The sequence below is a fragment of the Giraffa tippelskirchi genome, chromosome 2 (genome assembly GCF_054371585.1).
Source record: "Giraffa tippelskirchi isolate mGirTip1 chromosome 2, T2T-mGirTip1v1.2.pri, whole genome shotgun sequence".
In the NCBI taxonomy this organism is placed as follows: Eukaryota; Metazoa; Chordata; class Mammalia; order Artiodactyla; family Giraffidae; genus Giraffa; species Giraffa tippelskirchi.
The window spans coordinates 59,348,754-59,372,696 of NC_137276.1; the positions used below are offsets into that span (position 1 = coordinate 59,348,754).

The 23,943-nt window shown below is 45.0% G+C and overlaps 1 long non-coding RNA gene across 1 annotated transcript; it reads left to right on the plus strand.

Moving 5' to 3' along the window:
- Nucleotides 1-521: 521 nt before the first annotated feature.
- LOC145539749 (uncharacterized) lies at nt 522-23,719 on the plus strand. Its single transcript, XR_014077933.1, has 7 exons — nt 522-1,972; nt 3,088-3,190; nt 9,260-9,539; nt 12,261-12,381; nt 14,912-15,050; nt 15,366-15,522; nt 21,979-23,719. It is a non-coding gene; the product is annotated as an uncharacterized LOC145539749 (long non-coding RNA).
- Nucleotides 23,720-23,943: the final 224 nt, after the last annotated feature.

The following is a 23,943-nucleotide window of genomic DNA, read 5'->3' on the forward strand; positions in this document are numbered from 1 at the left end:
GTACCATCCTCCAGACTTTTGAAATGTCTGGGACCCATTTAATTATATATATATATTTTTTTTCTTTAAATAATTCATTCTTTTGGACACAAATATTTGTTTAAAGAAAACTTGCAATCAGTACCATGAAAGAAAACCAGAATCGTGTGGTATAAATAGATGGTAATGGTTAAAATCATCATCGCAACCACCACCACAATCTAAAACAGTGTTATCAAATCCTGGCTATGTACTATCATCTGCCTTGTTGTCTGGGTCAAAATGGAGATAGCAAGTTAGATGATAAAGAGAGATCTACTCTCCAAAAGACTTTTCCCTTAAGATCATTAGAAAAGATGTACTTCCCTGGTGGTGCAGTGGATCAGAAACCTCCTGCCAGTGCAGGGAACATGGGTTCGATCCCTGGTCTGGGAAGATTCCACATGCTGTGGAGCAACTAAACCTGTGCACCATGACTCCTGAAGCCCTTACACCTAGAGCCTATGCTCTGCAACAAGAGAAACCACCACAATGAGAGGCCCGAGCCCAGCAATGAAGAGTAGCCCCCACTCGCCACAACTAGAGAAAGCCCATGCAAAGCAGTGAAGACCCAGTGTAGCCAAAAAAGAAAAGATTCAGAATGAATTAAAAAGTGAACAGTCTGCTTCTAAGTGGTTCCATCCAATATCTGCTTGTATGGATATCACTCCCCCTCACTTGGACCAGTTGTTGCCCTTGGTTGTTTCCTTCCACTGCAGCCTCACATGGCCAGGGAAAGATGCCCCCAACCCCTGTTCTACCATCTGTAAAATAAGGTGCTTGGCTGGTGAACCCTTGTGAGGGTCCCTTGCAGCTCTGACATTCCTCCCACCTTCACTCTTACAGGATTTCACTCTTACAGGATTGTTCAACTCCTGTGTGATTCTCAGAGTGGGCTTTCAACAGCCATTGTCCGAGCAGGGAGACGGACTCCACTGTAGGTACCTGCTGGCCCTGTAGGGAAAGCCTGCTCTGCTACTAGGCTTCCATCTCCAAACTCCCCGGAGCCTCCACCACCCACCCCCAGCCCCAACCTCCACACTTCTGAGTCTGAGTCTGGCTTCATGTAAGCTAAATGTTGGTTTGAAAAATAGGATTCCATTAAAAGATACTTGCTTCTTGGAAGAAAAGCTATGACCAACCTAGACAGCATATTAAAAAGCAGAGACATTACTTTGCCAACAAAAGTTCATCTAGTAAAAGCTATAGTTTTTCCAGTAATCATGTATGGATGTGAGAGTTGGACTATAAGGAAAGCTGAGCGCCGAAGAATTTATGGTTTCGAACTGTGGTGTTGGAGAAGACTCTTGAGAGTCCCTTGGACTGCAAGGAGATCAAACCAGTCCATCCTAAAGGAAATCAGCCCTGAATATTCATTGGAAGGACTGATGCTGAAGCTGAGACTCCAATATTTTGGCCACCTGATGCTAAGAACTGACTCACAAGAAAAGACCCTGATGCTGGGAAAGATTGAAGGCAAGAGGAGAAGGGGAAGACAGAGGATGAGACGGTTGGATGGCATCACCAACTCGATAGACATGAGTTTGAGCAAGCTTTGGGAGTTGGTGATGGACAGGGAAGCCAGGCGTGCTGCAGTCCATGGGGTTGCAAAGAGTTGGACACGACTGAGTGACTGACTGGACTTAACTGAAAGGATGACTGTCTGCCTCCTTACACAGGCCTCTGAGATGGAGCCTGTTCTTATTTGATTTGGTCCAGGGGCACTTGCAATGGAAAGGGTAGGTAGGGGGAGCCAATTTATCACAGAGTGTGAGACAGAGAAACAGGTTTCATTTGGGTCTTTGTTTATAACTTGGAAAAGTATTTTGAAATATTTTTTTCAACATGCAGTCAGCAGGGGGATGCCCTGTTAAGAACAGAGCCTGTGCCAGAATACAGCAACAGCAGCTTGAAGCAAGGTCATGATGTGAAAGCTTGGCTGGAGGAAGGAAAGGTAAATTACTAGGTGATTATGCATTTCACGTAGGAAGGGTTTCTATAAGGAAATCCTTTAAACAGGCAATCCCTGGTGTGGTGAGGTTTTAATACGATGACCATGTTTCAACCAGATGCATTTCAGGGATAGATTTCCTCCTGAAACCACTAATCTCCTTTCTGACTTATGGATTTGCCTATTCTGGGCATTTCACAGAAGTGGAATCATACACTATGTGGTCTTCTGTGTCTGGTTTCTTTAACTTAGTATAGTGTTTTCAAGGGCCATCCATATTGTAGCATGCATCAGAACTTCATTCCTTTTTTATGGCTGAATAATAATATTCCATTGTAGTGGTATAGGGCTTCCCTGGTGGCTCAGATGGTGAGGAACCTCCTGCAACGTGGGAGACCTAGGTTTGATCCCTGGGTTGGGAAGATCCCTTTGAGAAGGGCATGGCAACCCACTCCAGTTATTCTTTCCTGGAGAATCCCATGGACAGAGGAGCCTGGCGAGCTACAGTCCATAGGGTCGCAGAGTCAGACACAACTGAAGTGACTTAGCACACATGTAGGGGTATGCCAAGTTTTATCCAGCCATTCATCAGTTGATCAATATTTGGATTGTTTCCTCATTTTTGGCTATTGTGAATAATGCTGCTATGAACATTTGTGTACAAGTTTCTGCATGGACGTATGTTCTCATTTCCCTTGGTATGTGCCTAGAAGTGGAATTGCCAAGTCATGTGGTAATCCTGTATTTAACTTTTGGAGGAAGGGACAGCCTGTTTTCCACAGCGGCTGCACCATTTTGCATTCCCATGAGCACTGTCTGAGAAATCTAGCTTCACAATATCCTCAGCAACACTTGTCATTGTCTGTTCTTTTGTTTTAGTCATCCTAGTGAGTGGGAAGTTGTATCTCCTTGTGTGGGCTTGACTTGCATTTCCCTAATGCAAACCTGAGATTTAACCCCAAGTCTCCCTGGGCAGGGAGCAGACAGCTCACAGGTCGGGGGACATTTTCTCCCTGACTGGGGTGGGCGGGGCATGTCCTCCAGGTTTCTCCCTGTAGAGGGTGAATGGCCCATTAACAGCTGCTCTCAGTACTTTTCCTGCTGTCATTTGAGACCAGACCCTGGAAGTACCTCTGAACAGGAGTCAGAGGATGGAGAAACACATCAAGGACCCTCAGATTCCAAGAACCCAGGCTGTGAGAGCTTTCTGCAAAGCAGCAGGTGGGTGGTACCTGATGAGTCTTGATCCCGGCTGTGCCCCACTGCCTACTCAGAGCCGGCATCCAGTAGGCATTTGGGGAACACCTCTTGAATGAATGGGCTGAATGTGAGAGTAAATGCTATCCAGTCCAACCCTTTTATTTTACAGGCAGGAAACAGGCCCAGCTAAGTCAATGTTTATAGCCAACAAGTGGGAGAAGCAGAGATGCAGGCCAGCCCTCTGGCTGTGCAGTTGAGAAGAGGTGTTCCTTCCACGGCCCCAGGTGGCCAGGGCCTGCGAGGTGTGTCTCCCAGAGGGAGCCACTGTGTGCAGCCCCTGTCTCCCCTCTCCCCAGCCCCTCTGATCTGCAAGAACATCTGTCATTAGCAGCCCAACTTGGATAGTTGGGAGGCAGGAGGAGCCAGTTTACCTTTGCAGTTTGAAATGCTTTCATGGGAGGAAGGAAAGAAGGAATGAGAAAAATGAATTCTTGACAATTATGTTAATAGTGGTGACTAATTAAAGACCTACTAAGGACCAGGCACTGGGAGTGGCTGCCTTGCACATTTTAATTTTTATTCATCATTCCTAAAATATATTATTGCCCATGGTCGGATGGTCCTGGTCACTGCCTGAAACAATGCAGATGATGAAATCTTTCTAAATAGAAATGGGGAGAAAATATAGGTGGGCCCAGGTCCCCTAGACAAGTGCTCAGCCCAGCAGAGGGATTGGAAATGTTCCCGCCGTGTGAACTGCAGGCTGCCTGTGGTCCCAGGGCTTGTGGTCCCATGGCAAGAGCCAGACACCTACATGGTCTTGGTTTCAGATCCTAGTCCCACCATGTGCATCTGACTAGTTCCCTTTTAACATCTAGAAGTAAGTTGATGATAATCCCTACCTCCCAGCTTTGTAGAGAAGATGGAATATGTGCGATGGAAAGGGTCTCAGGTCCACAGCTTGGCACACAGTAGACATTTGGCAGTGGCTGGTTCTCTTTTTTTCTCCCACCTACAAACCAATGTCTACTTCCAGGAAAGAGGGTAGCCTTGCATTCTCTTCCCCCAAGGAAGCAGCATTTTAACTGATATCTCTTAGAAACCACAGCCTGAAGGCTCAAAAAAATGTATTTCAAAAGGTAATTGGGAACCCATGAAAAACCACCAACTTGTACACCTAAGAAAAATTGAAATGTCCTGCCATTTTTCAGCTGATGTAGGAAAGAGCCTTGATAGAGATTTCCCCAAATGTAACAATTCTGAAGATGTGCATGACATTACCAATAGTAAATCGTGAAGCTGAAAAGAACTTTTCTAAACTATCAGTGGTAAAAAAATAAAAAAGTATTTGGGAGAAACATGTAAGGGCAGAGGCGCTTCCCCAAGATAAGTCCCTTGAAGGGCCTTACAAGACCCTTAACGACTCAGGCAAGTTTTGTTGCTGCATCTGTTCCTCAGCTGCCTTTCTCAGCCTCTTGAGTGGGGAGAATAAGTTCTCAGGCACACCTGTGCAATGGTTGAACGGGAAGTCCTGACCTGCCCTGTAAACCTCTTGGGGCTCAGGACGCCCTTCAGGTGCCCTGCGTGAAGACTGGGGACAGGAGAAATGAGCAGTGGAGGCTGCTATTTGGGGTTCGACTTGAGGAAGGATGCTGGTGACCTCTGGCACTAGGAGAAGGGAATGGGGTCTGCTGCTCTGGGGGTGTTGCAGTGTCTTATTCCTGTCTGGACAACGTGGGGAGGAAGGTAACAATGATTTCTTTCACTGAATGTCCATTAGATGAGACAAGAAGTCCCAGAATGCCAGAGATTAACATTCTTATCACCCTTGCAGCATGGGGACCCTGAACAGGTTAAGTCTGGCTTCAGGAAAGTACCAAAGAAAATAATGTTGCTTTTGCCTGAGAGTTGGGGTAGAACTTACATATGCCCCAGATGCGTATTACTAACATATTATGTGCAATGTAATAACTGGATCTATGCCCTCTTATTTTTCCTTTAATGATGTAACTGATACTGGTTAAAGAGCAGTTTAAGAGGATAATCATAAAAATTATATACACTTTAAATGTTTTACTCATTGGAAAAGACGCTAATGCTGGGTAGGATTGGGGGCGGGAGAAGAAGGGGACGACAGAGGATGAGATGGTTGGATGGCATCACCGACTCGATGGACATGGGTTTGGGTAGACTCTGGGAGTTGGTGATGGACAGAGAGGCCTGGCATGCTGCAATTCATGGGGTCGCAAAGAGTCGGACACGACTGAGCGACTGAACTGAACTGAACTAAATGTTTTACTAATTTACTCAGTAGGAACATATATTACTTTGTTTTTTTACTTTTTATTACTGAAAATCTTAAACATATACAAAATAGACTAGTATAATGAACCTCATGTGCCCATCTTCCAACTCTTAAATTATTGAATTGTAGCCAAGTTTGTTTCTTTTGTATCTGCTCTCCCAACCTACTATTACTTTGAAGCAAAGCTCAGATGTAAATAATTTTACTTAATCTGTAATATTTCAGTCTGCATCTGCTACAGGCTGAACTGTGCCTCTCCAAAATTCAAATGTTGAAGCCCTAGCCCCCAGGGTGATGGTTTTTGGAGATGGACCCTTTGGGAAGTAGCTAGGGTTAGCTGAGGTTATGAGGGTGGGATGCTCATGATGGGATTAGCACTCTTGTAAGAGGTGACATCAGAGAGCTTGCCTCTCTCTCCACTGACAGGCACCAAGGAAAGGCCATGTGAGTACCTGGTGAGAAGGGGGCCACTTGTCACCCAAGGAGAGTGCTTTCACCAGGCACTGACCTTACCGGGACCTTGATGTCGGACTTCCAAGCCACCCAGTCTGTGGTATTTTGTTGTGGCAGCCCATGCTAATACTGCATTTCTAAAAGATAAGGGTTCTTTAAAACAACCAAACATAACAATAACATTATCACAGCTACAAAATGTATCACTGAATCTTTCATTTCATCAAACATCAGCAGATGAACTTACGAGTGGGGCAAAGGCCCTTCTCTTGAGTGCACAATCAGCTTACTGGCATCCTTTATTGCCTTTCAGTGAAAACCACATTCGTAATAAGTGATCTACAATTTGCAGCTTCAGTTTTTTAATGCAGAATGAGAATCTAAAGATATTTTGGAAGATATGATGACAGAATCCTCCAAAGTAGTTATTACCCTCCCCCACCATTTTTTATAGTTGTCTCACTCACACCTATTTTGGCATCATTTGGGTGTTTTTAGAAGCACACTTTTGTCAAGCATTTCCAAGGCATCCACCTTAGCGTTCATAGAAATGACTCACTTTTATACTCGTACTTAGTTTTTTTGTTTTGTTTTTGACCACACTATGAGGCGTGTGGGATCTTAGTTCCCCGATAAGGGATTAAACCTGTGCCCCCTGCAATGGATGATTGGAGTCTTAACCACTGGATCACCAGGGAAGTCCCCTTAACTGTTTTATAGTATTTAGTTATGAATTAGCAATAACAAGTATGACTGGCATACATGTGTTTGGGAACAAACACACGCTGATTCCTTCTAATCATCATTCTCTAAGAAGGGTCTTGGAATGCTGGAGAGTGGGCCATGGGCATCATATAATGGGTTCTACAGAAGTGTTAAGAGTATCAAATGATTTGGTAAGTCTGCTAGGAAAAGACTGATTAAGTGAGCTTCTTCTGGGTTTTTTAAACATCTTTTTACATTATCACAAATGGTTCCACACCATTCATTTTATATATTGCATAGTGTCCATTGTACCATGTATCTTAACCCACATGTTTCTTATCTGTGGCCATAGAAATTGTTCCTGGTTTTTGCCTGTTTGTTTTGTTTTTTGCTAGTGTACCAAATGCTCCCATGAGCCTCCAAACTCACATGCTTTGATGTACTTAAATCAGTCTATCTACAGGACACATTTCTTAGTTTGAAATTGGATCAAACAAAAGATAGATGTGTTTAAATTTTTTTTAATTGGTACTGAGAATTGTTCTCCAAGATTGTCATACTGATTTATACTGACACTCACTGTATTTAAGACTGTGTATTGCACAACTTCTATTACCAAACATTTTCATTTTTACCAGTCTGATAAACAAAATTTAGTATCTTGTTTTTATTTTAATTTCTTTAATTTTGAGTGGGGTTTAACACTTTTCATGTGTTTCATGAGTATTGGCATTTGTTTTTCTGCCAACAGTGAGTTCATATCCTTTGCTTGTCTTTTTAAACAGATTTGTGAAGCTGTATTTAAGTTAACAATATCTGCCCTTTGCTTTTCTGTGTGTGACATAAATTCACAGTGAGGCTGAGATGGTTGAGTATTCATCAAAGGAAAGTGTACTCTGTCTTCTGATGTGTGGAATTCTCCTGGGAGGAGGTTGCCAGCTCGGGCTCCGTTTTCCAGCCCCTTTTAGGGTAGGTGGGGCCATGTGACTGAGCTACAGCCAGGGGGCTGCAAGCAGGGATGATACACAGTACTGGGCGGACCCCAGCCCATTAGAATTTCCCAGCAACCCTCCTCAGTGATGCCAGTGGTGGAAACTGACAAGACCCCTGTCAGCCTGGCCTCTGGATGAAGTAGAGGAGGAGAGCTGCCCTGCTCTGTACTGTTCGTTGAAACCACTGAGCTGGAACCATTATACATTTTAGGGTCTATCTTTTAAAAAAAATAGTAGTTAGCTTCTGCTAACTGGTACACAAAATACTTAGCAAGTAGCCTTTTCTAATTTTTATATGTGGACTTGCTTCTGTTGAGTTTGTCTTTTAATGCACTGTCCCAAAGTGTTTTAGTTATTGTAGATTTACAATGAATACTTTTAAATATCTGGTGAGGAAGTCTGTTTTCATTTCCCCCATCATTTTCCTGGCAAGTCTCATATCTTTGTTTTTGCAGATAAACTTTAAAGTAAGTTTGCCTTGTCAAAAGAAATCATATTGCTACTTTAACTGGAATTGCTTTGAATGAGGAAAACTGAAATTTTTACAGCACTGAGATTCTGTATTCAAGAATTTATATTTTTTCATTTATTTAAATATTATTAAAATTCCTCAGTGGATTGTTAAGAGTTTTTTTCATATAGCTCCTGCACAGTCCTTGGGAAATTTATTCTAAGGCATTTTATCATTGTTCTTATTACAAATAAAAACTTTTCTTCCAGTATATTCTCTAACTGGCTGTTGTTTGTATAAGAAGAAACTGCTCAACTCAGTTCTCTACTTTGTCTCTAAAGTTTTTCAGTTGAATTGCACATATAGTCATATCATCTGGAAATCGTATTGCACCTGCTTCCTCTTTTCTAATGGACTTGCCTCTTGTTTTTTTCCTTACCTAACTGCACTGGCTTGTACTTCCATAATGACGTTCAACCATGATGTTGGTGGCAAGAATCTGCCAGCCAGTAGGAGGAAGTCTTTCATCCTCTACTGGCTGCTGTCAGACTGTCTCAGAGGAAGGCAGGGAGTTTGCTATGGGAGGCCTCCGGAGGACAGGCAGTCTTGCTGGGAAGGCCCCCTCTGAGCACGCTCTGTGTATCAGTAACCCCAGCCGCCTCAGCTCCCTCCCATCCCCCAGCTCCACCCTTCATAGCGCTGATCCCATGACATAGAATATAGTGACTGTCTGTCTCCTCCATGAGAATGCAAGCTCTTCCAGGGCAGCAACAGGTCCTCTTATTACCCTCCAGCCTTGTGCCCTGCCTGTCACATAGGAGACACACAATCGTAGTAGATGAAATGACCCCACGGCAGACAACCTTAGGCTGTCTCTCTGTTCTGGGACAACCTGGAGGGATAGGGTGTGGAGGGAGGTGGGAGGGGCGCTCAGGATGGAGGGGTCACATGTATACCTGTGGTCGATTCATATTCATGTTTGACAAAAACCATCACTATACTGGAAAGTAATTACCCTTCAGTTAAAATAAATAAATAAATAAAATTTTTTTTTAAATGTCCTAACAACTATGCCTCCCATTTTTCAAAAGCCCTTTCTGGTCACAAATCCCTTTCATATATATTATCTTACTCTATCCTTTCACTGAAAACCCTTGCATCTTTTCCTGCTTCTCTTTTTGTAGATATGGAAACGGAGGTTCAGAGAAGTTAAGCCACTGGCTCAAGGTTCCTCAGCTAAAACATGGCAGAGTGGGAGCCTGCCATAGCCTTCTGGTTCTTTCCATTGAGCTATGCTGCTGCTTAGTTGGCCACCCTTTGGAAAGCAGCGCTGGAGATTTTCCATCTTGGTAATGAAATGTGACTTATAAAGAAGCTCTTGGCCCAGAGGGAAGAAGAAGGGAATGAGTGAGGGGAGTTGTGCTCCCTAGAAGCTGCCACTGATTTTGCCCCTGCCAGCAAAGGGTAGGTTGGTGTGGGGGTCTGGGAACATGGTGTAGGGCTGCGGGTGGTGGGAGTGGTGAGTGAGAGGGGTGGCATCCTGGACAGTTCTCAATGCATTACCCAGATAAACAGGCCTCAGCTGCTGCGTCTTGGAGCCCAGACAGTGATGCTGCTTTGGCCCCCTGGGTTGGTGGTTCTGTGGAAGGCAACGCAAACCTCTGAGTGCTGGCCACTGGTGCTTGATGCACATGCGGCCCTGTTTGCATAGGGATGGCTCAAACGAAAGAGGAAAAGCACCCACTTCTTACCCTCAGGGGCCCACATTCTGAAGAGAGAAATAATTTAGCAGCTACTGTGTGGCCCGCCAGAGGTTGGTCACCTCACCTACATCACATTCACTTAGTCTTCGCCACAGCTTGGCAGTCAGCTGTAAGGATGTCCACAAACAGAGTCTCAGACAGTGAGGGTCACAAGCTTACCCCCGCTCACCAGTGTCAAAGAGCTGAATCCCAGCCCCGGTCTGTGATGCCTTCACTCCTTCATTGCCCCTTGCTGTTTGCTCGAAAGCAGATCCGGAGTGGCCGCACTGGGTCCCACTAGGGGATGGAACCAGTGAGGCTGCCTGGAAGGCAAGCCGGAGGAGTATGCGAGGCCCCGGAGGAAGGCAGAAAGGAGGCTGCAGCAAGCTCTGAGAAAGCTGGGTAAACACTATGGTCTGGTAGGAAGAAGAGCTGAGAGGGATTAAGCTCAGGCTCTCTCTGTGTTAGAGGGTAACATCTGAGTCAGCAGTCCTGAAGGCCACGTTTCCTGAATGCTGACCTTGGTGAAACGACAATAAAGTTTAGCTACTTTTTCATCCCCTTCCTGAGCCCAGACTGGCTTCTGATCCCATGAGGCCTCGCGATCAACCACAAGCTCTCCTCCTGTGCCTCTGTGGATACTCACACCACTGAAGGGGTCCTTGGAGCTCAAAAGTCGCCCCCACCCCCACCCCCACCCCCAGGCTGTCTGTGGAGAAGGAATCACTAATGTGGGTGTTCAGGTGGTGGACAAGCTGGCAGGAGGGTCTCCCCGGCACCCCTTCCTGTCTGGGGGGCCAACTCTGCCTGCTCCACTGAGGGGTCCATGGGCTCAGGAAGTTGGGGGCTCAGTGGATGGCTTCCTTTCCCCCTGGATGCTGACTTGGCGACAGCACTGCTGGTGGCCTTTTCCTTCCCTGGCCCTGGTACAAGGCCTGCTAGTGTCATCAACTTCCCTCTAACCAAGCAATGTGGGCAGCGATCCCGAGTGGTGGCCCGACGTTAGGTGACTAGATTTCACTATCAGGATGGAAAATCTTCAGGGGTTATTATTTTCCAAAGGGCTGACCACCTCCTGCCTCCATCTCCATTAGTGGCTCCTTGAACGCAATCCGATATCCTGGTGAAGATCACAGTGAAACCAAATCTGGTGTCCCCCGCCTCGCCTTAATCCCTGTAAGTCTTGAGCCCATCACTGAGAGGAGATCCAGCACTGGCCCCCTGTGGCTACATCCTAAAATGACTTGGCTTGACTTGGACAGTGAGGGACAAAACCTGAGGCCACTGCCCTTAGGAATTTGGTCCCCCTTAAGCTGTGGGTAACAAGCGATCCCCAAATATGGACACCCTCGGCAAGCAGGAAAACCCCCTAGTCGAGGATAAAATTGACATAGAAGGGTCCTGACAAATTCGATGATGGGGCTCTGAACTATAAAAGAGTGGAGGAGCCAGTTTCCCGTAAACTTTCCTGAGTCCAAGGGCATCATTAGCTTCCTAACCCCTGTCTGTTTTACCCCCGACTCTTTAATCTACTCCAGAGAACAAGGACATCAGACTAGCACTATGGAGACCTATCACATTTCTCATCAAGACTTATACACACATCCTGTGCCCACCCCTTTCATCCCTTCCCTTTCCCTCTGCTCACAGAATAGGGTCCTCCCTGCTTCTGCTTCCTATCTGACCCATCCCTCTCGACTGAACCCAGTTTCTACTCCCCTAGGTCGCACTGGATGCTCACTGTTCCTTTTGTTCTCAGAAGGCCGGGAATATTTGGAATATGATTAAACCTGCCTGCTTTCCTGCTCCTGCCACTCTTTTGCTCCTTGTTCTGTGGACCCTGAGCCCTTCTGACTAGATTAGAAACTCCATGAGGACACGTGTTCTCCTTCTCTGTTATATTTTTTGTGCCCCTGTGTTTGCGGCAGGCTTGGCACTTGGTTGAGAATTTTGAATACTTGATTGATAGTTTTGGTTTTCTATCTCAAGAAATCATTCCAAGTTGCTTAAGAAAAAAAAAAAAAACAGAAGGCAAAACAGAAGAAATGTAATCAGGAAGCATTTGGATATTTTTCACAAGATGTTCTGAGAATGTCTGCCTCTGTGTAAGTGTGGGCGTGCTTGCCCTCATAGGTATACAGGTGGTACTTTGGATCTAAGGCAAAATTAGGTTCATTAAGAAGATGCTTGCTGACCCTCTGCACATGGATGCACTCTCACAGTCCTGAAACTTCCTCATTTGAGATGCTGTTTGCTTCACATGCTGTAACGAGCCCACAGTAACGACAGGGAGCTGAGGTTGGAATGCCTAATGAGCTGTGGATTAAGAAATGATGTGATAGCATCTTGCAGATTGTAATTAACACACGATTCTATTATGTCGTATCAGAGCTTTGTCTACTTGCTGACAAGTAATTCCCCCAAATAATCACTTGTCTTTCAGCATCTTGATGAAAGGACTAATTGTAAAGAGTTCCCTCCTAGAAAGGCCAGTGGAACAATTTGGGGACAATTACACGAGTACCAGTAGCTGCTGGGCAAAACTACCTGGACTTGAATACGAGGTGAGTGAGACCAAATGAGGGGAATGAGGCCTTGGCTGGGCATTCAGACAGCACCTGCCCATGACTGCCTGCTTTCTAGATACCCTGGAGTAGAAGAATCAAGCCCTCATCAGGAGGATTTGAAAGAACGCGAATCATTTTTATTTCCCTTAAATGATAGTAGTCATGATTATCTGTAGAAAAGTTAGAAAATATAAACAACAAAATCACTACCAACATCTTGATTAGTATAATCATCCTCATCACCAATACCACCACCATCATCTTCACCATCATCAAAATTGTTACATTTAGGAGCTTATCCTCCATTCCAAATATTTTGCGAGGCACTTGAATGCTATCTCTAGATCTAACCAAAATCTTACAAGGTGGGTAGTTATAGTCCCACTTTATACATAGAAAAGCTGAGACTCACACCTGTCCCAGCTCACACAGAGCAATAGCAATTAGAGGTGAACTTTCAGTTCAGGTCTGTGTGTCTAAAATCTGTGTTGCCATGCCTGTTTTTGTCCTCATTTTTAAGGTGGGATAATGACCCTCTCTCTTCTAAATAGTTGTGAGAGTTGAAGAAGATGATGAATGTAAAAGCTCTGCAAATCATAAAGTCTTGAATAGATTTAGGGCTTGTTAGACAGTGCCTGGCATCCATCCAGGCACCATACTGAGCTGCCAATTAAATGTGCAGTATTCATTGAATGCGTTTGACTGGGTCTCACTGAGAAGCTGGGCCTGGGAAGATCTGAGCAGTATTCCTCTGGGTCAGGGGAAGGAAGGGAGAGGAGTAAAGCTAGGTCCATGGCATGGGTGTTGTAAGTTGAGAGGAAAGAGAACGATGACTCAGCCAACTGGAGTGGTGATTACTGGCCAGTGGGGCTACCCCGATCATGTCCATCAGTCACCCCAAGAAGTACTTACTCAACCTCAAGATACTGTGCTTAATAAACAACTCAAAACAAGTTCCCTATGTCCTTTTCCAGTAAGATTCTCAACTTCTTATATAAAAATTCCAGAGCCACTGTGGGTGCTGGGGAACAGGAGGGGCATAAGTTTGAAGATGTGGGGTGAGCACAGTGAAGGGTCTAAGTGTGAGAGGTGGACTGAGCCAGACTTGAAGCAGTGTTCTCTCTGCTTCTGTATCTGCCTTCCTCACTGCCTCTTGTCTTAGGAAATATGTGGGATTCAAAAGCTTTGTCCCTCTTGTATGTGTATGAGTGCTGGAATCAGGAACAGGCTCTTGTATCGGAAGGCAGAGGTAAGGAGGTCCTAGTATCCTGACTGTTGACCCAGGACTCCAGCCAGGAGCCCCACCAGGCCTTGGATGCTGACCTCTGCTCCCATGTTGGAGGTCCTGATGGCGACTTGAGAAATTAATTGAACTTCTGTTGGGCAACTCTCCGCCAGGGCACCTCTCCAGCCTCCTGTGGCTTCTGCATTTGTCTTGGAAGATCACCAAGCCAGGAGTGGAGTTTGACCAGAAGTAGGTAGGATTGACTCATAAGCACCAACTCAGGCAGTCGCTACCAAGCCAAAACAGAAAAGAGAAGGTGGATGGGAAGAAAAATTGGGCAGCATTAATAAAGATGGTACTTTGCTAGGAAGAACTTGCAGCCATACATGGGAAAGAGCAAAACTAGCTACATGCAGCCACACTTATCCTCCCACTGGGGTCACAGAACCTGAACTTGACCTCCACATCTGTACCCTGTGTAGACGAACCCTCCAGGCCCCAGTACCTGGATCTGTTCTGGCATGCACAAGTAACCAGGCTGCTGATAACATGTGGACTATTCACACCAACCAGGCATCTTGCATCCAGATACATGACCTTGTGGCCAGTGAACAGGGAGAAGCAGGGAGTCAATGATGATTACGCTCACAGTTGTGTGGTGACACCCTTCAAGGGGACACCAGTGGCCATGATTTCTTTCTTGGTGCTGTGTTCTGTGTGTCAAAGTCCACTTGTGCCTTCATTCTTGAAACTGTTGTTAGACTTAATAGAGAAGGAAGTGTTCATGGGGCATTTGCTCTGGGGAGGTTTTTAGAAGAGTGAGGATCATGGACAGAGAAGATTTTCTGCATGGGGAGGAATGAATGAAGGCTTAGGAAATTAAGCTGCTGAGTTGCGGCAGTGAACACATGCTTGGATAATCTGAGCTGAAAAATCACTTGCTAAGTTGCTTCAGTCGTGTCCAACTCTGTGCGACCCCATAGACGGTAGCTCACCAGGCTCCCCCGTCCCTGGGATTCTCCAGGCAAGAACACTGGAGTGGGTTGCCATTTCCTTCTCCAGAAAAATCACTTAGGACTTAAAAAATGTACATAGGTGTATAATATAATTGGAATTCAGCACCAGGGATCTGCCAGCCTATTAACCACTATTGACTAGTAGATTTTGGTGCTGATGCTGTCACTTGCCCACGGGCTGTGGAGTCTGCAGGGATTCCCAGGGGAAGAGAGGAAAGCTGTACTCAGTGTCTCCTTCCTGCTCTGTGGCATGTTGCTCCTCTATTCTGTCCTGTCCCACAAACAGGTTTTCACAGAGAAGAGAGAGAGAGAGAGCTCTTCTGGTTAAAGTGGGTCTTGACCCCTGGGAATGTGGAGTTCGAAGTCATCATATCTCAGCTGCATTCTCTACCTAAAGATAAATATGGTGGCTTTGAGACGATGTGGTGAGTCTCTCTAATATCCTACTTAGATGAGCTCACATGAACCTTAGATGAACCTCAGAAATAACACACTTAACAGAATCTCCAAAGATGTAGCCTATCAAGTCCTGGCATCCCCTGGTCCAGGGCTGATCCTGCCAAGAGTCCAGTGTTGGTGCCCATGGGTCTCCACTCTGGAGTGAGATTTTAGGAACCATTTCTTTGAGCCTATGACCCAAGGAGTCCCTTACTTTTCATCCTGTTTCTTCAATCTCTGGGTCCATCAAGTTCTACCTGGTCCTCAGCCGTGTTCCTTCTCTATGTTTCATGTGATGGGAGCCACTCTCTCCTTGCCTCCCTTGTTTGAACCTGTCGAAACACCTGATGAGGCTCTAGAAACCAAGTTTTAGGAAAAATGTCTGAAGAAGGATGAGATGTTCCAACTAGAGAAGAGAAGATGCCAGAAAGAACCATCATCACGCTCTTCAACCTACTGGTAGGTGGTGTGTATATGTGGAAGGGTAATCAGATTTGAGGTGACTCAGGAGGTAGGACTATAACCCAGGGGTGAGAGCTGGAGGAGGACAGGTTCCAGGTGAGAATAAGGAAGTTAGCAGCTGCACTAGTTAGGAGCTGAGCCATCGTTCAAGCCACTGATACTGGAGGAAGCTTCTCTGTTGTTTACATTATCATTGTCTTTATTATCTGTATCATCGTCACCATTTACTGAGCACTTACAGGTGCCAGGCCCTCAGATATGTACTTTTCATTCACATGATCTCAGCATCCCTTCTACTTACTGTTACCTCCTCTCCCCTCTCTATCCCGTAAATCCTCTGGCTTGTAGTCTGAGGGAGATGTTTGAAGCTTCAAACAAGGAATCTGGACAGGGCTGGAGAGTCTGGGTTGTCCTGGTAGGGAGGTACCTACAGAACTGCAGGGCTTAGGAAGCAAAGTATTGCCCTTCTGTACCTGATAGCCAGGCCTTGTGCTTAATGGAGGGGGCAGATAAATGTGCTTGCTTACTTTGGCTCAGCCTTCCTCACACCCACTTTTTAAACGGTATTTATTTTTTTTTTTGGCTGCACCGGGTCTTCGTTGCAGCATTTAGGATCTTAGTTGAGACATGTGGGACCTCATTCCCTGAACAGGGATGGAACCTGAGCCCCCTGCATTTGGGGCATGGAGTCTTAGCCACTGGACCACCAGGGAAGTCCCAGCCTTCCCCTTTTGATTCCCTTAGCTGCACATGTCATGAGATATAACATCATCACTCTCCTTTCAGCCTTGTCCCCGCCAACCTACATGGAAAGCTGCATAGAGAAATGAGTTATGTGTAATGTGATTTTACATATAATTTTAAGACTTTGGTTTCCCCTTCCAGGGCAATATTTTTCTACCAGGCTAATTTCTCATAATACAATGAAAGTCTCTGTTCCCTTATTATTACAAGAATGTTATGGTTCTGAGAGCAAGTGGGAGTATTTTAGGGGGCTTGGCAGGAGGCTTGGTTCCCTTCAAACCACACTACATGGATAAGTGGCAGGACTGATAAGGAAAGCTAGAAGGAGGAATGGGGAGTTATTGTCTAATGGGTACAGAGCTTCGTTGTGTGATGATGAAAGAATTCTGGAGATGGAAAGTAGTGATGGCTGCAGGATACTGTGAACGTACCTCATGTCATTGATTTGTACATTTAAATATGGTTAAAATGGTAAAAGTAAAGAAACAGCAGCTAGGCATAACATTTGGAGACACGGGTGTGAGTAGCTAGCAGAGGAAACAATGGAAGCATTCACAGGGATTGTTCCTTTGTCAAAATCTTCTCCGTTGTTGGAGGGGGTACAAAATGGCATAATCCTGCTGGGGAGAAATTGGCAACATTGATCAGAATCACAGATGCCCATGCCCTTTGATCTCATGATTATTTATTCTGTTTATTCTAAGAGTGTGCCTGCTCTTGCACAAAATGACAGTGGACGAGGGTCTTCACTGCAGCAGTGTTGGAGTAATGGAAGGCTAGCCTCAGAAACAGCCCACATGTCCACCCAGAGGGGGCTGGTTAAAGAAACAAGGATAGAGACACACCATGAAACACAATGTAGTTGTGGGATCTGTCCATAGTAAAGATTTATCATGAGGTTAAAAACATCAAAGAATAGAGTAGTGTAAATAGAATGCTCTCTTTGTGTAAGAGAAGGGGAAATATCTGAATATATGTGTGTCACATGTGCATAAAGGAACACTGGAAGATACATCTGAAGCTAAAGAAAGTGGTTGCATGAAGGAATAGGAGTGAGGAAGGGAGTGGGTGGACAGACCCAGTGGGTGCTAGAGTCTCATTGTTTTTTTTTTTATATTGTTTCAATTTTTTAATTGCATGAATAAATTACCTAGTTTAAAAAAAAAAAGATTAGTAAGGCCCTCTGCAAACTCTAAAATACTCTACAGATATAAGAAGTTAATAATTATGAGACAATAATTATGATGATAATGCTTTAACAGCTACTACTTCTAGGTGCTGTGCTGCATACTTGATCTCCTTTGTTCCTTCCACAATGATCTTCATTGTTGAAGACAGGAACCTGGCAATCAGAGAAGTTAGTTCGATTGTCCAACACCACAATCCTAGTAAGGCACAGAGCTGGGACTTGAACCCAGATCTCTCTGCTGCCACACGTGGCTCTTGACTGTACCACACCCCCCAATACGCCATTGCCCCATGGTAGATTTTTGTTATATGAGAGCGTCTTTATTTTACACTGCCAGAGCTTCTCCTGACATCGCCAGGGCCATTTTCCAAGCCAAGCTCAACTCTTACTTGTCTTCTTTATGTGCCATTCTTGGAAAATCCTACACTTTGACACTGTCAGCCGGCCCCAGGTTGGGTAGTCATTCTGTCTTCAGGAGATATTTTTGGTCGCAATTTTCCTGCACTGTCCGGATGGGTGCCATGATTAGGTACAACGATTCTTTGCGGTTGCTCCTTACCTTCCTGAAATATCCATCCAGGACCATGCTGGCTCCACGGCCTTGGATGGAGCCCAGAAGAAAGTTTTTATGGAACACGTCTTTAGAGCGGTTAACGATTTAGGAATGACTTGGCAACGAAGACATTATGCACACGTACGCACAACAAAACTTTTTCCTGTATTTGGACAACCTCGGAGCCGCACACTTAAGCCTGCAAATAGGGCCGGGTAATTACATGGTCCCAAAGGAGGCCCAACAGTCAAGAGAAAATTGACTTGGTTTCTGAAGTTTGGTTGTAAAAATAATTAGATCACAGGATATTTAAAAATAGGGTTCCAGAGGTAGAGCTGTGGGCTCCATCCTCAAATGACTTCACTCAAGGGACCCCAAGTTGAGAGTAAGTTGAGATGCAAAAGCGCCAGCATTCGACAGATGGAAATTCCAGGCTACATTTCCCAGGGCACGTGTCTGCTGCTGGTGGGTTTGCCAGATGGAAGGAGAAGCCTTTTCAAAAGATTCCACTGGGGAGGTTCGCAGCCTGTGAGCGCCCAGTGTGTTTCCATAAACGGAGCCCAAACCAGCCTTTCCCCAGCACCATGCTTGATGACCCGTCTCCACCACCACCGTTACACATTTTTAAAGTTAATGATGCTCTGTGCCCAGAAAGCGAGGCAACTGACGTGCAAGTGCTCCCCTGGAGGGGTGAGTGATGGGATGTCCTGTAGAAACTGAAGGACCAGTCTATTTCAGGATAAATGGCTTTCTTGTGTTCTCTTTTTCCTATCTCAGTCGATTTCCTATAGCCAACCTAGTATGTTTGGCTGGAGTACTGGAGTAGGAAGAAGAAAAAGCTGCAGGTCAGTTTGTTGTTTTTTTTTGCCACAACTGTCAGCCAAGTTATCTCAGAATATCATCTCTCCCAGGTCATCTTTTCCACCCAGACTGAGCACAAAGTGACAGTCCAAATCTCCCTGGCTAACCCACAGTTTCTAGACCTATTCCTGGTAAGGTTTGTTGGTGGGGACCTGGCTTTTCCTTTCGGTAATGGGTGTGTCGAAAACCCATGTTATGTTCTACGAAGATGTCCGGGGTGGCCCATGCTAGGATGAGGAAGAAAACTCTGAAACAAGCCTCTGAAAGTAGATACTCAGTCTGACCATCTCGGTGGGGGTTTCCATCAGAAGCTTCAGGAGCACTGTTTCCCCAGTAGCTCTCGGGTGCAGCTGTGGGCTGTTGGTGAGGCCCGGAGGTCTCCACCTGGTTGGGGACAGTTGGTTGTTCCCAGTGGTCTATTCTGGGGGGAGTCTCTCTTTCCTATAGCAACTTTCAGTGAGCCCCTCGGTGAGATTATATTCCTGCGATTTTATGGATCTTCCACAGAAAGTTCCTAGCTCCCTGGCAGCTCTTCTTCTTCTTTTTATTTTAATTATAGTTGATTTACAATATTGTGCTAGTTTCAGGTGTACAGCATAGTGATTCAGTTACTTTTTTCAGATTATATTCCATTATAGGTTATTACAAGACACTGAATACAATTCCCTTTGCTACATGGTAAACCCTTGTTGTTTATCTAGTTTATATAGTTTGTTATCTGTTAATCCTATATTCTTAATTTATCCCTCTCCCCCTTGCTCCCCACTGCTTCCCCTTTGGTAACCTTAATTTTGTTTTCTATGCCAGTGAGTCTGTTTCTGTTTTGTATATAGATTCATTTGTACTCTTTTTTTTAGATTCCATGTATCTGAAATAGTATTTGCCTTTCTCTGTCTGACTTAACTAAGTATAATATTCTATGGGTCCATCCATGTTGCCACAAATGACAGTATTTCATTCTTTTTATGGCTGAGTAATTCCATTATATAATATTAATATAATATTTCATTATATATACTATATACATATATAGTATATATCTTCTTCTTAAGCCAATTGTCTGTTGATGGCACTTAGGTTGCTTCTATGTCTTGGCTATTGCATACAGTGCTGCTGTGAACACTGGGGTTCATGTGTCTTTTTGAATTAAAGTTTTTCTTTTTCTACCCAAGAGTGGGATTACTGGATCATCTGGCGGCTCTATTTCTAATTTTTATTATTATTATTTTTAAAATTTATTTATTTTAATTGGAGGCTAACTACTTTACAATATTGTAGTGATTTTTGCCATACATTGACATGAATCCACCATGGGTGTACATATGTTCCCCATCCTGAAGCCCCCTCCCACTTCCCTCCCTATCCCATCCCTCAGAGTCATCCCAGTGCACCAGCCCTGAGCACCCTGCCTCATGCATCGAACCTGGACTGGCGATCTGTTTCACATATGGTGATATACGTGTTTTAATGCTATTCTCTCAAATCATCCCACCCTCGCCTTCTCCCACAGAGTCCAAAAGACTGTTCTTTACATCTGTGTCTCTTTTGCTGTCTCACATATAGGGTCATCATTACCATCTTTCTAGATTCCATATATATGTGTTAGTATGCTGTATTGGGAAATGGATGGGGAAACAGTGGAAACAGTGTCAGACTTTATTTTTTTGGGCTCCAAAATCACTGCAGATGGTGATTGCAGCCATGAAATTAAAAGACGCTTACTCCTTGGAAGGAAAGTTATGACCAACCTAGAGAACATATTAAAAAGCAGAGACATTACTTTGCCAACAAAGGTCCATCTAGTCAAGGCTATGGTTTTTCCAGTAGTCGTGTATGGATATAAGAGTTGGACTGTGAAGAAAGCTGAGTGCCGAAGAATTGATGCTTTTGAAGTGTGTTGGAGAAGACTCTTGAGAGTCCCTTGGACTGCAAGGAGATCCAACCAGTCCATCCTAAAGGAGATCAGTCCCGAGTGTTCATTGGAAGGACTGATGTTGAAGCTGAAACTCCAATACTTTGGCCACCTCAGGCAAAGAGCTGACTCATTGGAAAAGACCCTGATGCTGGGAAGGATTGGGGGCAGGAGGAGAAGAGGACAACAGAGGATGAGATGGCTGGATGGCATCACTGACTCGATGGACATGAGTTTGGGTAAACTCCGGGAGTTGATGATGGACAGGGAGGCCTGGCGTGCTGTGATTCATGGGGTCGCAAAGAGTCAGACACGACTGAGCGACAGAACTGAACTGAACTGAACTGATGCAGTATTGGTGTTTTTCTTTCTGACCCACTTTGCTCTGTATAATAGGCTCCAGTTTCATCCACCTCATTAGAACGGATTCAAATGCATTCTTTTTAATGGCTGAGTAATATTCCATTGTGTATATGTACCACAGCTTTCTTTCTATTTCTAATTTTTAAAGAAACCTCCCTACTGTTCTCCATAGTGTCTGTACCAATTTACATTCCCACCAGCAGTGAATGAGGGTTCCCCCTTCTCCACACCCTCTGGAGCATTTATTATTTGCCGACTTTTGAGGATGGCCATTCTGACCAGTGTCAGGTGATAGCTCATTGCCGGTTTGATTTGCATTTCTAGGCAGCTCTTTTAAGGACCATGTTCCCATATTCCTAGAGTTGGGAACTCACTGTAGAGACAGTTACACCTGGAGCTTCTTACTCCCCAGTGAAATCTTCCTGAGGTTGTGGAGAGAATTTACCAGTCCTTGGTGATGATGTCTGATCCCAGGTGGCTGTTTGGAGCGGCTCCAGTTCCCACTGTCTGCTAACCAGGTGAACCAAATCCTGTGGGTAAACCAAATCCTGTGACCTCCTGCTCCCTGGAATGGGCATACAAATCATCTCCATCATAACCCCCAAGTCACTTTCCCTTGGTACAACATAGTCTTGTTCAACAAACACAGCTGAGATATGAGTACAGACCTCAAGCTGGCTCCAAGAATTTATTTATACTTTCACCCTCCAGAATAGACCACTTCCACTGTTTTCTTCTGTTGAGATGATGCAAGTCTTGTATCTCTGCATTAGGGAAGGCGGGTCTAATGGCAGCAGTTCCCTGGATATGGGGTCTTGGTTTCTCACACAGGTGACCACGCTCTCATTCACACTCCAAGGATCCATCATCCATCCTCAACACTGTTGGCACCGTGGACCAGATAATTCTTTGCTGTTGGAGACTGTTCCTTGTTTCAAGTATGTTTAGCAGCCCTGGGTTTTACCTACTGGATGCCAGTAGCAACACCCCTCCCCACCAGATGTGACAAGCGAAAGTGCTCCTGTGATGCCAGCCTGCTCAGGATTCCCAGCACGTGTCACCCCGCCTGCGTCTGGGTCTTTGCTCATGTTCCTACCATCAGGGATGCGTCTCTCCTCCCCAGAAGAAAAGACACCTGATTCTCTTTCCATTGGAATGTTCCCTTCCCTCCCCCTCCCACTAGTATTCCCTCTGAATGGTTCTACAGTAGCTTTGACTGTGTTAGAGTGGTCATTGCTTACTCATCTGTCTTGAGCTCCTAGGGATCTACAACAGGGTCCTAGTCTAGTTTGTAGCCCCCACGACCAGCAGAGTACCTGGCACATGTACTCTGAGTGGGAGCCATGTAGCTGATAGCAGACTATGGGGTGTATCCTCGCTTGAGGGTTGGCACACCCTGGTCACTTAGGATGGTCACATATGAATTGGCCCTGATCTTTTCAAGTTGATTAAATAGCATGCAGTACTATTTCTTGTTGGGGGGTGGGTCCATATAAAAACATGTTCTTTTACTCTCTCTGAGGCAGTTCCTTTTAAAAAAACAAGTTAAAAAATTATTTACTTGTTTACTTATGGCTGTGTTGGGCCTTTGTTGCTGCCCGGGCTTTCTCTAGTTGCTGAGAGTAGGGGCTACTCTGTAGCTGTGGTGCACAGGTATCTCATTGCGGTGGCTTCTCTTGGTGCAGAGCATGGGCTCTAGAGCACAGCTCAGTAGTTGTGCGTGGGCTCACTTGCTCCGTGGTCATGCCCCATGACCAGGATCCCCTGGTCAATCCCAGACCAGGGATTGAACACATGTCCCCTGCATTGGCAGGCAGATTCTTTACCACTGGACCACAAGGGAAGTCCTGAGGCAGTTCTTAACCCTCTTAATTCATGAAGTGTATACATCCTGAATGCACTTTAGGGGGCTGCAGAGTCACTAAAAGTTTTGTGTATATGCATGAATAGACATTGATTTTTTTTCCGGCCCCTGAGGTGGGATCCCATAGGTTTCATCAATTTTCCAGATGTAGCCATGAATTTAAAACTGTTAAGGATAATTGTTTTAGTTGAATAACCTAGAGCTAACTATCTAAATATCCACTACTGGCTTAGCTGGGGGTTGTGGGGGACACAGGGAGGCACTAGAGTCAGACCAGCTATGAAGCAATAAAAGATGATTTCAAGGCTAAACTGCACAGTACAGATTATCAGTGCAAAGGGATTCTAGACAGGAGGATCAATTACAAGGCCAAACGTCTGCAGAAGACCCTGGGAGGGCCCGTACGCTGTAGGATTGTTGGCTTTCAAGTTCTTTGTTCCAAAACTTGTAGTGACTATGAAGAAAAGTGGTCAGTTATCATTATTTGTGATAGCTTCTTTACAATTAATTCATATGTATCTTGAGAACCTGCTCTACACAAAGTTCTGTGCCTATTGCCTGGAGGAAAAGTGCAGCTCTTTAGAGGAAAAAAAGCTTGGTTCCCTATCGGCTCATCTGTGTAGGAGTTTGGGGCTTTGGACAAACACTTGGCCTCTGAGCCTCAGAATTTCATTTGTAAAATAATAAAATCTCCTCTTGTGGAACCCATCCTTATGTCAGTCTCCTTCCATTGAGAAATACCCCTTCCCTACATCAGTCATGAGGTTTTAACTGGGGGTTTCATTGTAACACCCCACACCCCAGGCTGGGCAGATACGTGATGCTTGTTGCACCACAGTCCCTTGTCCTCCTGAGCTCACTGGTGGGAATGTGGCTGTGACTCAAACTTAGCCAGTTGAAGCCCTTCCCTGGGGTTTTTCCAGTGGGAAATC